At 25.1% G+C, this 14,225-nt stretch overlaps 1 pseudogene; it reads left to right on the top strand.

Moving 5' to 3' along the window:
- The first annotated feature begins 682 nt into the window (after window positions 1–682).
- On the top strand, window positions 683–5,039 carry LOC127266141 (triacylglycerol lipase 2-like; annotated as a pseudogene).
- The last annotated feature ends 9,186 nt before the right edge of the window (window positions 5,040–14,225 follow it).

The raw sequence follows: 14,225 nt of genomic DNA, 5'->3' as shown, positions 1-14,225 counted from the left end.
AAAAATATAAAGTGAATACACCCTGTATACTCTTTTCATCTATTTGTTGGAGGTCCAAACTCAAGTCTTATAATAGAAAATTAGAAAAATAAAAATAAAAAAATTATTCTTTATAAGTCTTATATGAATTTTACTAGTACGAGGCTTTTATATTAGTTTAAAAGTAAATTCGTACGAGTTCGGTCCAATGACAACAACATCGTACTAGTATTGAGATATGTCAATCCTAACACCATTTTTATATGTATCTATTATTATTATTATTTTTTTTTTTAATTTAATAGCATATTGATGAAAATATCCTTGAAAATAATACAAATGTATAATAAAATCAAACAATGATATACCGGTACTTTTAGGTAAAATATAAAAATATTCTTTTATTTTATTATAACAATACTTTACTAAACTAAAAAATAAATATATAAATTAATTATGTGTATATACCCAATATATATATATATATATTTGCATTAGCCTCCAAATGAAGGGAGATTCATGAAATATGAACACTCAAATGTAGTGTAGTTAGCAACAAAATTGTCTCATTATTACAACAAGAGTACCCATATTTTATCACATCCAATAAATCCAAATTTCTTTCCCTATAAAACAACAAGAAATTCTGTAAAAAAGATCATCAAAAGGTGAAAATTCTACGACGAGCCTCGTAGGATCCACGATGATTGTCAACAAGACAATAACGTCCTTAGCTATCTTGCTTCTATTAAACATTTCTGCATCGGGTGTAAGAACGAAGCTTCATAGGAGGCTTGTTGAGACGAGCAATGATGTGAAAGGCATATGTCAATTAATGGTGGAGACGCAAGGGTACGCTTGCGAAGAACATAAAGTACGTAGATTTTGTTATCCTTTTTATTTTTTATTTAACTATTAGTTATCATAATTTAATTTTTTTTAGAAATATTATCTATGATTAGGTCACAACCGAAGACGGATATATTTTAAGTCTTCAAAGAATCCCAACAGGTCGATCTAATAGCAAGAAAGGGGCTAAAGCGCCAGTTCTTCTTCAACATGGACTTATAAGTGTACTTTCAAACCTACATATTATTCTCGATGTTTTTTCTACCATATATTCAAGTATATTATTAAGGGTGTGTTCCTTTGGATTTTTTTTTTATTATATATTTTTAGATGAAAATAATAGTTTGATTTGAACTTTTATGAGATAAAATAAAAAAATCGAATAGTAAAAAAAATAATAAGCATAAAATACATAATAAAAATTTTCAAATTATTAATTTTTGTTCATGGTAATAATATAGGATGCTTCGACATGGTTAGATTCTCCCGATCAATCCTTGGGATTTATATTAGCGGACAATGGATTTGACGTTTGGCTAGCCAATGTTCGGGGGACAAGTTATAGCAGCGGACACACTTCCCTCACTCCAGATAGTTCTTTAAAAAAATGTTTACTTATGTTTTCAATATTTTTATTTCACTATTTATCAATAATTTATTTATATACATCAAATTAAATATTTGTATTTTATTTATTTATTTTTATTAAAATCTATTATCTATTCAGCACATCACAAATATTTTATATTAAGGACCTAAAATAGCAAAATATGATGATTTATAGGATAATTAAATTCAAATTGTGCTTCAAATAAATTTTAAACAATGATAAGGACTTCAATTTTAATGATGAAATTTTATATTTTTTTATTAAATTTGAACCATTCTTTTCCTGATACTCTTCTATTTTTCGACACAATTAGGACTATTGGAATTGGTCATGGGACGAGCTAGCCATCTACGATCTCCCTGCATTCTTCCGATATGTTCATGACAAAACGGGACAAAAGCTTCACTACGTCGGCCACTCCTTAGTAAGTAATGTCTATAAGTACATAAAATAATTTATTAAAGTTTGGATTTAGGTTTGAGTCTCAGAATAATAATTTGAACTAAATGAAAGATAATTCGATGTGATATTTTGTGTAATGCTTCAAATAACAAATAAATATTTGATTTACAATTCCAATGGAAAATAATTTAATGAATAATGCAATACCAAAATCAAACCTTAAAGAGCCATAGTTGTTTATAGTTGTAGGCATTTTATTGTAATGTATAAAGAATTATGAAAGTATTATAGATAATTATATTTTATGTATCTTCGTTTACTTTTATTATTATGCATGCGTATATATATTATATATTATACATCGTATTTTTTTTGTGTAATATTTTTAAAGAATCATGTTATTCTAAAACAGTTAACAAATACACTTGAAGAATTTTTACATTTGATTTTTTTGTAGGGGACTTTAATGGCTTTGGGCGCATTTTCGAGAGAAGAAGTGTTGAACATCGTGAGATCGGCCGCTATGCTTAGTCCCATAGCTTATATGGGACAAATGCCGTCTCCGTTAGCTAGAGCTGCAGCTGATCTCTTTATAGCTGATGTAACACATATTTTTAATTCATGCTAAATTTAATTTTTCATTTCTTTCTTGGAAACCATTCACCAGACATGGCGCCGATATAATGTCTAACAATTTCTTTTAATTTGTATATTTAGGCCTTATATTGGCTCGGACTCAAGAAATTCGCTCCCGGAGGGTGAGATATATACTAACTCGTTTGGTATTTTCTTCAATATTTTTACACCACGAAAAATTGGAATTTTGGATCTATTTAAATTTATTTGATACACATAAATAATAATAATAATAATAATAATAATAATAATAATAATAATAATAATAATAATAATTAATTGATTAAATTTTACGTCAAATACTTATGTTCATTTAAAATATTAGATTAAAACTATAATTTTATAGAAAAGATCACATTTATATCTCATTTAACATATATTTATATCACATTAGATATTTAGACTTTGTTTACATATATTTTTAGATCACTTTTGATACTATTCGTCAATAATATTAAAATTAAATCAAATATTTATTTTTTATTGAAAATATTATATAAAAAATATCAATTTTTGGTACAAGATATTTATTTACATAAATTTTTTTACTCAATTCTTCACTATTTTCAAACATTTTCAAAATATATTTAAATACAACGTAACTTATCTGAAACTCACTCTAAATATTTGCAAGTTTGGTCCAAAATGCTAATAGAAGCTCACATGTTATCTAAATTGTGTATGAATTTGACACAATTAAGCATTTAAGATTAAAATTGTGAAGAGTTAAAACTTATACGATCAAATTACTATGGTGAAAAATTTAGAATAAAATCTATGATTCCGTCAATTCCACAGGGGAGCTGCTTCCAAACTTGTGAAGGATATCTGCACCACAATTGATTGTACTTCTATAGAAAATGCGATCACAGGTAGTATGATCTTTTTAACAACGGAAAATCGAACACTTCTTATTTTTCCTTTTAAATCATTAAATATTCAAACCATTTAGTGGTATTTTATGTCTTGTTTTACTTTCGGTCTCCCTTATAGGCCCGAATTGTTGCCTGAATTCTTCTAGCTCGTTGAGTAACCAACAGCCCACCGCGACGAAGAACATGATTCATCTCGCCCAAAGTAAGTTCGAAATTGTTAATCTCATTTTAAAATGAAACGGGGATTGTTGAATCATATCATTTTAACTCGAATTTGATCTAGTCAATAATTTGTTATTTTAGTTCTAATTGCTCACATTAACAATCGCATAAAATAGTAATAATTTATATAATCAAATTACTACGATTAAAATAGTAATAATTACTACTCATTTCCCTCCGGAATCAATATTTTCATTTTTTCATGTTTATTCGTCTAAAATTAATTAATTTATTCTCTTTTTAGTAATTGTATTCCCCCAAAAATATTAAAACAAAATGAATTTGTATATCTTATATTTTATTTCAACAATGTTATCCACGAATAAAACTTACATTACAAAACATTCTTAGGGGTAAAATTGTATATTCATGTCTTTATTGTTTTACATATATATAATACACTAATATTTCAAAATCGATAAGTTCATAACAATCGGTTAAATTAATGCTTATACTAATAGCTAGCAAAAAAAATTCCACCACCTTAAACCCATTCTGACAATTTTATTACTATTTTATATTATAGATATACTATCAATTAAACTAATCCTTTATGAATTTTCTAAAATACTCCACATAATTTTTACTTATACATAAGATTCCTAAGGATTTGTTTGGTTTGTATATGAGTTTTGTTTTTTATTTGAATTTTAATTTAAATAGTATTTTGATTTAATATTTTATAATTAAAAATAGATTTATAATAAAAATTATATGAGTTAAATAATAAAAAACTAGTTTAAAATACAAAGCAAACAAACCTAACCTAGTACTTGGTCATATTTATATACAAGTATACCTTTCCTGAAGAAGGGGGGAAAGGGGATTTTATGAACTTACATACATACAAAGTTTGTCTGTATAATTAAGTTCAAGAAATAAATAAGTTTAGATTAGCTTCTACCAACAATTTTTTTTTTTTTAATGAATAAAATCTTATTAAAAATGTTTTAGGTTGGTGATTTTTTTTCTTATTTAAATTTAATTTTTTGTTTTAATAGTAATTAGATCTGCTTATATATATAAATATATTTAACAGGAATCCTATAAGTTAAGTTAAGTAGTAGAAAATTTGAAAAAAGAAAAACTAAAAAACACACCCTACCGTGTCTATAGCTAACATTAGATGCGCGAATTTTTTTATAGTGATCCGAAAAGGGACCATAGAAATGTATGACTATGGTAACGGTGACGACAACAACAAACACTACGGACAAGGAACACCTCCGGCATACAATATGACAAGCATCCCCAACGATCTTCCTCTATTTCTCGGGTACGGTGGTCAAGACTTGCTTTCAGATGTCAAGGATGTGCAAACTCTGATCGACACATTATCCGACCACGATCCCAACAAGCTTGTGTTGCTCTATAGGGAAGACTACGCTCACTTAGACTTTGTTCACGGAACGAATGCTAATCAAGTAGTGTATGATCCCCTCATGGCGTTCTTCGAGCGCAATTAGTTCGAACCTGTTGTACATTACTTGATGCATCTGTATAAAATATACAGTGTAGATGCGGTGTCAAATTGAGTTGCTTTTGAAAAATCATTTCTAACATTTTACTCCAGCTACGGTGAAAATGCAGTGGATATACAAAAATTTTATTCGAACCACAAACTTCGATTTTTTCTTTTAAAAATAATATTCCTTGCATATTTTATTTTTATATAACTTTTATATTTATAAATTATACTCAATTTTAACTTTTTACACATTATCACCAAAAATATATAATTCATATTTTATTTTAAAATTATATATATTAAAGTAGCATCTATATTATATGATAACTATTGCAAAATAAATTAATTTTGAATAAATAATTATATATTATCAAGACAAATATGATATAATACCATCACAAAAAAAAATTTTCCTTACTGTTAAAAGAATTATTAGATTAAAAATTAATCTAGCGAATATGTATTCAGCACCGTAACATTCCTCCAAAAGTAAAATAGGGTTACGAAGTTCTTCCATTATAGTGAACTCAAAAAAATAAAGTAGCAAATGAGATTGGGTTGGATCCGACCCTGTTTTTTTAACTAAATCCACTACATTATTGTTGGATTACAAAAATGAAGAAATGGTCCAAGGAGACGATGGATTTCAACCCGGTTTGAAGAAGAAGGCCCGAGATTATCGAAGTCCAAAGAAGATGAATGTTGGCTCAATGGAATTGTGTACATGAGAGGCCTATTTTGTGAAAAGAAAAGTAGGGGAAAGATATCAAGGAGATGGCGGATTATATAAGGGGAGTTAAGAGAGTGGAAGTTTCGATGGTTACTAAGAAGTGGGTTAGAGCTTAGATGATCCACCATTAAAGAAGCTTATTTAGAGTTACACAACTCATGATCTCCAAATGATGATGACAATTATGGAGCCCATTATTTGGAGGAAAAATATGGAAGATGGCGGAAATTATGAAACAAATGAGCGGGTATAGAGTTATGGCTGTTACTTAAGGAAGACAGCTTAAATAATGAGTTATTCAATGATTTTGGAAATTCCAGTGATTATTTGGTGATAAGTGAAGGTTTAAAAAACCAATTATTGATTATTTGAGAGTTATAGAAGTTACATTTACTTTAATAATCTCCATAATGGCAAAAGTGTTTGGCAATAAAAGACGAAGAGGAGTTACAAGTTTAGATGGAGTATAAAAGTCAAGGATTCGAGATGACGGGGGTCTCCGACCAATCCAACATACTTCCAGAATTTATTTTCTTTTATCTTTATTTTTCGTTGCATTTTCACTCATTGTTGTTCATTTTTCCGCTAGTGCATTTGCTTTTCTTTGAGCTATCTTTCAGTTTTACATGTACTTTTCAGTTTTTCCTATCTAATTTTAATGAAATTTTATTTTTAAAGTTTTTTCTCGTTCATTTCTTCCTTCAGAATTTTCTGCTAGTTCTTTTTTCCGCAGTCGCAAAATATCGTTCACGGGACTTTCTGAGGTGCCCTAAAGGACTCTTATCTATTTTTTGACTGGTTTCATTAACCCGTTACAAAATTAAGAATATTTGAATTTTCATATACAATAGTTATATATTTCAAATATATATATTGTTTAATTTGAGACATGCAAAACTTTGTATAAATTTTTTTAGTCATATAGATATTGCCTTCATTTATGAAAATAGGTTAAATATTTACTATCTAAAATATGTTATATCTAGTATCTACTATATATATATATATATTTACCATTGAGTAATTCTGCCATATCGCTTCTTTGACTTTTTTATTTATTTTTAAAATTTTTTGGACGTAGATCCCACAACTTAAAATAATATATTAATAAAAAAGAAGTGGAAGAAAGAACTAGGGAAAACGGTAACTATTGTTGTTTTTTTTTTTTTTTGTGTGGGCCCACAATTTAAAATAATACTCCTCCATCATTGTTATTATGTCAGAATTAGTATAGACACAGCCATTTAGAAAATATATGATTAATAAATAATTAAGAATGCATTAGTTAAAATAATTATAATATAATAAATTTGATTATAAATTAAATTAAGATACTTAATTAGTATAATTATAAAAAATTATAAATTATTAAATTTTAAATGTAATTCAAGTGTATAATTCTTTAAAAAAAATGGCATGATTCGTGAAATGGACAAAAATTGAAAGTATGACATGATACGTGAGATGACGGAGAGAGTAATAAAAATAAAAAGTAAAAAAGAAGTGGAGGAAAGGATGTGGGAAAGTGGCAACGATTGTTATTATATATTGTATATATTTTTAGTTGTATATTTATATTTAATTTTATAAATGTAATTATTACTCCATCCGTCCCATTTAATTGTCTACTGTTTTTATTTTTGTTTGTCTCAGATAATTTATCATTTTTTTTTTGGAAATATAATTATACACTTGAATCATATTTTAAAATTCATATTTTAATTTTTTTTATTTTAATTAAAACTATTTAGTTATCTTAATCTTAATTTATAATTATTTTTAGTAAATCATAATTATTTTCACTAATATATTTTTTAATTACTTACTAATTACACAATACTTAAAACTTTGTACCTAAGCTAAATGGGACAAATTAGCCGGGACAGATGGGGTATTATATAAAGTTTTTATTTATATTTAGTTTAAATTATAATATTATACTCCTTTTGTCCCGTTGAATTGAACATTTTTTTTATTTAAGGGTTTTTAACAATGTTTTGTTATTAATAGCTAATTCTATTAGCGATTAGCTGTACATATTAGCTATTTGTTCTAAAACATTTGTTAAAATAAATGTTTGATACTATTACTATATGTAAAATGACAATTAAAACTATTTTATATTTTATTTTTAAAATAGTTACTTGCATTCTTTCAGTGTATAGAAGGTTTTAGAAGTTGTATTATTAGTTGTTGAAAATTATAACAAAAAATTATCATAATAATTGTTTTTGCTTTTTTTTTTTGAAACATTTTTAAAGACAATAAATATATTTTTATTAAAAAAATATGACAATTTATTTATTAGAATTAGTGTAAAATATAAAAAAAATAAAAAGAAATTATTCATATATGTATTTTTCAATTACTGTAAATTTATAAAACTAAATTTTTAAGTCATATAAAAAAAATATAATAAAATAATTAATAAATATTGTAATAAAATGAGTATTTCATTATAATACAACATACAATTTGTTATAAAAGAATCCGTTATAGTCATTACCATTATTCAATTACCTTTTTTATCTTTTTCATCATCATATTTATCTCAACATTCAAATTATGTTATTTATCACTCATTATATTAAATCATCTCTAACACATTACTTTTAGTATTTTATAAATCCACAATAATTTATTTATTTTTAGGTATTTTTATTACTCCCTCCGTCCCAGATACCGTGTCCGCTACACTATAGACACGGTATTTTAGGAGGGGTGTAATTAGTAGATAATTAAAAATGTATTAGTGAAAATAATTATCCTATAATATAAATAATTATAAATTAAGATTAAGATAACTAATTAGTTTAATTAAAATTAAAAAAAATAAAATTAAAAAATTTAAAATGAGATTAAAGTGTGTAATCATTTTTCAAAAAAGGAAAGTGACATGGTATGTGGGACGGACAGAAACGGCAACGTGGACATTGTATCTTGGACGGAGGGAGTATGTAATAATATAGAGAATTGGTTCATGAAATTTAAATATATTATAAATAATTTATGTTAAATTTAAACTTTAAAATTTTGAAATTTTAACAATTTTTGGATAGTTTTTATTTTATTTTATTTTATTTTATTTTATTTTATTTTATTTTATGGTAATGTATTCTTGATAAATGTAATAAATTTTGATAACTGTGATTTCTTATTAGAGGTAATGAGTTTTGTTATAATAAAAACTGAAAATGAAATGATAAAGATAATAAAACAGGTAACGGTAACGGATGCTCTAATACAACATATGTTGTGTTATGTAAAAATATAGATTATATATTTTTATTACATATGTTTATTGGTTCAAATAAGTAATTCAATAAGCAACGGATCCCTTACAAAAAAAAAAAAAAAAAAATTATACAAATTTTAATAACTAATACTCACTCAGTTCAATTTTTGTTGCCCTAAAGTATATTTGCACGATTTTTTTTAGATAATTGGTTTTTTTGTATGAATTGATAAATTTACCCTTTATGATTAAAAATGATAAATGAATGAAGAGTAAAAAAATATATATATTTGTATTAAAAAACAAAAAATAAAAAACAAAACAGGACAAATAGTTATTGTACAATTCAAATAGAAAAATAATGTATTAGTTTGTGGTTCGAGAGACTATTATATAGAGAGCCAGAAGAAAATGTAATTAAATTACAACAACAATAATAATAATAATAATAAATAGTAGTAACATGTTAATAAAATTTGGCTTTATAAGCAAATCAATTGATTTGTTTATCCAATCAAATTTATATATATGAATACGACATGAAGTTTTAGCAAACTTATTCAATTATAAAAAAATAATAATAATTTGTGCGTAAAAGAATATAATAGAAGTATTATTGACAATATTAAAAAATCAACGCAATTAAACTCATATTTTTTACTATATATATTTTTAATATACTAATTTATTTATACCGTTTTACGTTTAAATTTTAATTAAATAACCACCATTAATTTCAATAATTTAATAATTATATAAATATTTTTAAAATATATATTTAATACGATGTTTTATAGAAAAAATAAATAAAATTATTAATTTATTGAGTGGACCTTGCATAGCAGGGCTCCCACCTAGTGTATCTAAATATCCTTAATCTTTTTCACCACGATTCACCTTCTAAAATTTTTTATTTTCTTTTAATTTGTATATGGTGGGGCCTATTACTCAATAATAATATATATAATTATATTTTATTTGATTTTTTATTTTTGAAATTTTTATAGGGTTGGTCCCACAATTTAATAATAATATATAAAATTAAATTTCATTTTAACTTTTTTTTTTATGATATTACTTGATAATAGTAAAGAGCGTCGATTGTATTCACCTTCTAATTTTTTATTTTTTTTTGGTGTAGAACCTATTTCACATTTTAATTATTTTATTACTTATCAAACTCTTGCTCGATATTTGTATTAGCAAAGAGCATCGATTACATTCACCTTTTTAACGTCGCTTACGAGTAAATAGTCTTTTATGCACGTCCATATTTCTCTAAAAATTGGCTATTTGAAGGAGTTGTGTTGATCGAGCATTTCATCATAATGTAGGTCGAAATTGTTGCCTGAATTCTTCCATCATTGACATTTTTCTATGGCATGAACCTCAGTCAACAAAGAACGATGCTTCATAAGAGGCTTGTTGAGACAAGCAATGATGTGAAAGGCATATGTCAATTAATGGTGGAGACACAAGGGTAAACTTACGAAGAACATAAAGTACGTAAATTTTGTTATCCCTTTTATTTTTTATTTAATTATTAATTATTATATTTTTAATTTTTAAATATATTATCTATGATTAGGTCACAATCGAAGATGAGTATATTTTAAGTCTTCAAAGAATCCCAAGAGATCGATCTAATAGCAAGAATGGGGCTAAAGCGGCAGTTCTTCTTCAATACGGACTTATAAGTGTACTTTCAATTCTACATATTATTCTCGATATTTTCTTAGTAGTATATACATATATATATATATACAAGTATTTTATTAAGCGTGTTCTTTTGTATTTTTTTCATTTTATATTTTCAGATGAAAATAAATAGTTTGATTTGAATTTATACAAAAAAAAAAAATAGTAATTAATATCCACTCCGTTCAATTTCTGTTGTCTTAAAGTATATTAACACTATTTTTTTTTAGATAATTGGTCTTTTTGTATGAATTGATAAATTTACCCTTTATGATTAAAAGTGATAAATGAATAAAGAGTAAAAAAAAAAAAAAAATTGTATTAAAAAAAAAACCAAAAAAATATGAAAATAGTTATTGTAAGATCCAAATAGAAAAATAAGATATTAGTTTGTAGGCGGGGGAAGTATTATATAGAAAGCCAAAAGAAAATATAATAAAATAATAATAATAATAATAAATAATAGTAACATGTTAATAAAATTTCACTTTACAAGCAAATCAATTGATTTTTTTATCCAATCAAATTTATATATATGAATATGACATGAAGTTTTAAAAAACTTATTCGATTAAAACATTAAGTAATTTACGCGTAAAAGAATATAATAGAAGTATTATTGACAATATTAAAAAACCAACACAATTAGACTCATTTTTTTATTATATATTTTTCTAATATATTAATTTATTTATACCGTTTTACATTTAAATTTTAATTAAATAACTACCATTAATTTCAATAATTTAATAATTTTTTAAATATATATAATACGATGTTTTATAGAAAAATAAATAAAATTATTAATATATTGATTGGACCGTACGTAGCACGGTTTTCCACCAGTGTATATATACCCTTAATCTCTTCCACTGTGTTTCATCTTTTAAAATTTTTTATTTTCTTTTAATTTGTATATGGTGGGGCTATTATTCAATAATAATATATATAATTATATTTTATTTGATTTTTTTTTTTATTTTTGAAATTTTTATAGGGTGGGTCACACGGTTTAATAATAATAATATATAAAATTAAATTTCATTTAACTTTTTTATGATATTACTTGATAATAGTAAATTATGTTATTATGTTTTTTTTTTTTTTTTTTTTTTATGTAGATACAATGATTTGTTTATTAAGTAAATAATTTTGAGTGGGTTCTTCGTGATGTTATATGTTATAAAATTAATTAAATTAATTTATATTTATTAACTATATTTATATTAATAAATTTTACTAAAGATAGAAATGAGTTATTTGCTATAGGATAAACTAAAATAAAAATAGTATCATTTGTTATAAAACACATGGAGTATTATTTAATTTTTTTGGTGCGGGATCCACTTCCCATCTAATTTTTTTTTGGTGTGGAACCTACTTTACATTTTAATTATTTTATTAGTTATCAAACTCTTGCTCGATATTTGTATTTGCAAAGAGCGTCGATTGCATTACCTTTTAACGTCACTTACGGGTATATAGTCTTTTATGCACGCCATATTTCTCTAAAAATTGGCTATTGGAAGAAATTGTATTGATCGAGCATTTCATCATAATGTAGGTCGAAATTGCTGCCTGAATTCTTCCATCATCAGCATTTTACTCTGGCACGAACCTCAATCAACTTCAACAAAGAACGATGCTTCATAAGATGCTTTTTGAGACAAGCAATGATGTGAAAGGCATATATCATTTAATAGTGGAGACGCAAGGGTACACTTGAGAAGAACATAAAGTACGTGTATTTCGTTATCCATTTTGTTTTTTATTTAACTACTAATTATTATATTTTAAAATTTTAAATATATTATCTATGATTAGGTCACAATCGAAGATGAATATATTTTAAGTTTTCAAAGAATCCCAACAAGTCGATCTAATAGCAAGAAAGGGGCTAAAGCGGCAGTTCTTCTTCAACACGGACTTATAAGTATACTTTCAATTCTACATATTATTTTTGATATTTTCTTAGTAGTATATACATATATATATATATATACAAGTATTTTATTAATGGTGTGTTCTTTTGTATTTTTTTCATTTTATATTTTAAGATGAAAATAAATAGTCTGATTTGAGTTTTTATGAGATAAAATAAAAAATTGAATAGTAAAAAAAAAAAAGTATAAAAAACATAATAAAAAAATTAAATTATTAATTTTTGTTCATGGTAATAATATGGGGTGCTTCAACATGGTTAGATTTTCCCTATCAATCATTGAGATTTATATTAGCGGATAATGGATTCGACATTTGGCAAGGCAATGTTCGGGAGACAAGTTATAGCAGCGGACACACTTTCCTCACTCCAAATAATCCGGTATGATTTTTTTTTATTATTAAACAAATGTTTGTTTATGTTAATTTTAATTTTTTATTTTTTTTACTATTTATCAACAATTTATTTATATATATATCAAATTAAATATTTATATCTTATTTAAATTTTATATTAAAATCTATTATCTATTCAACACATCACAAATATTTTTATATTAAGGACCTAAAATAGCGAAATATGATGATTTATAGGATAATTAAATTCAAATTGTGCTTAAAATAAATTTTAAACTATGATAAGGACTTTAATTTTAAATGATGAAAATTTTATCTTTTTCATTAAATTTGAACCATTCTTTTTCTTGATACTTTTCTATTTTTCGACACAATTAGGACTATTGGAATTGGCTATGGGGCGAGCTAGCCATCTATGGTATCCCTGCATTCTTCCGATATGTTCATGACAAAACGGGACAAAAGCTTCACTACGTCGGCCACTCCTTAGCAAGCAATTTTTATAAATACATAAAATAATTTATTTAAGGTTTGAATTTATGTTTGAGTATCAGAACAATAATTTGAACTAAGTGCAACTAATTTAATATGATATTATGTGTAATGTTTCAAATAACAAATAAGTATTTGATTTCACAATTTTAATGAAAAAAATTTAATGAATAATGCAATACCAAAATAAACCTTAAAAGAAGCATAGTTGTTTATAATTGTAGGTATTTTATTGTAATACATAAAGAATCACTACAAAAAAATAATATATTTGTAACGGAATTCCGTCCCTAAAGTTCACGTAGCTAACGTAATTCCGTTCCTAATTCCGTCTCTAATGTCATTAGTAACAGAAAAAGTAGATTTAGAGACAAAAAAGTTTTGTTACAAAAATGATTTTTTCTTGTAGTGAATTATGAAAGTACTAGAGACAGTGATATTTTGTGTATCTTCGTTTACTTTTATTATTATGCGTATATATATTATATATTTGTTGTCGTAAAAAATCGCCATCGGCAACTTAATCGGAAAAGTCTGGCGGATTTGATTTGTTTCAAAGGGTTCCCGGGTCTCTTCAATAAAGGACTCGGGCTATCTCGCGATGATTAAAAAAAAAAAAAATTTGATGTAAGCCCACTTGCTTATTTGGGCCGCAAACCTCCATTCTGAGCTGCGTCTGTGTTGGGTCGGCCCAATTAATTAATTTGTAATATGAATAATTTTGTTAAAAG

Source organism: Andrographis paniculata, unplaced genomic scaffold, assembly GCF_009805555.1.
Source record: "Andrographis paniculata isolate CXL003 unplaced genomic scaffold, ASM980555v1 Contig74END, whole genome shotgun sequence".
In the NCBI taxonomy this organism is placed as follows: domain Eukaryota; kingdom Viridiplantae; phylum Streptophyta; class Magnoliopsida; order Lamiales; family Acanthaceae; genus Andrographis; species Andrographis paniculata.
Note: the sequence above shows the minus strand (reverse complement) of the source record. Positions and strands in the feature narration are given on the sequence as shown.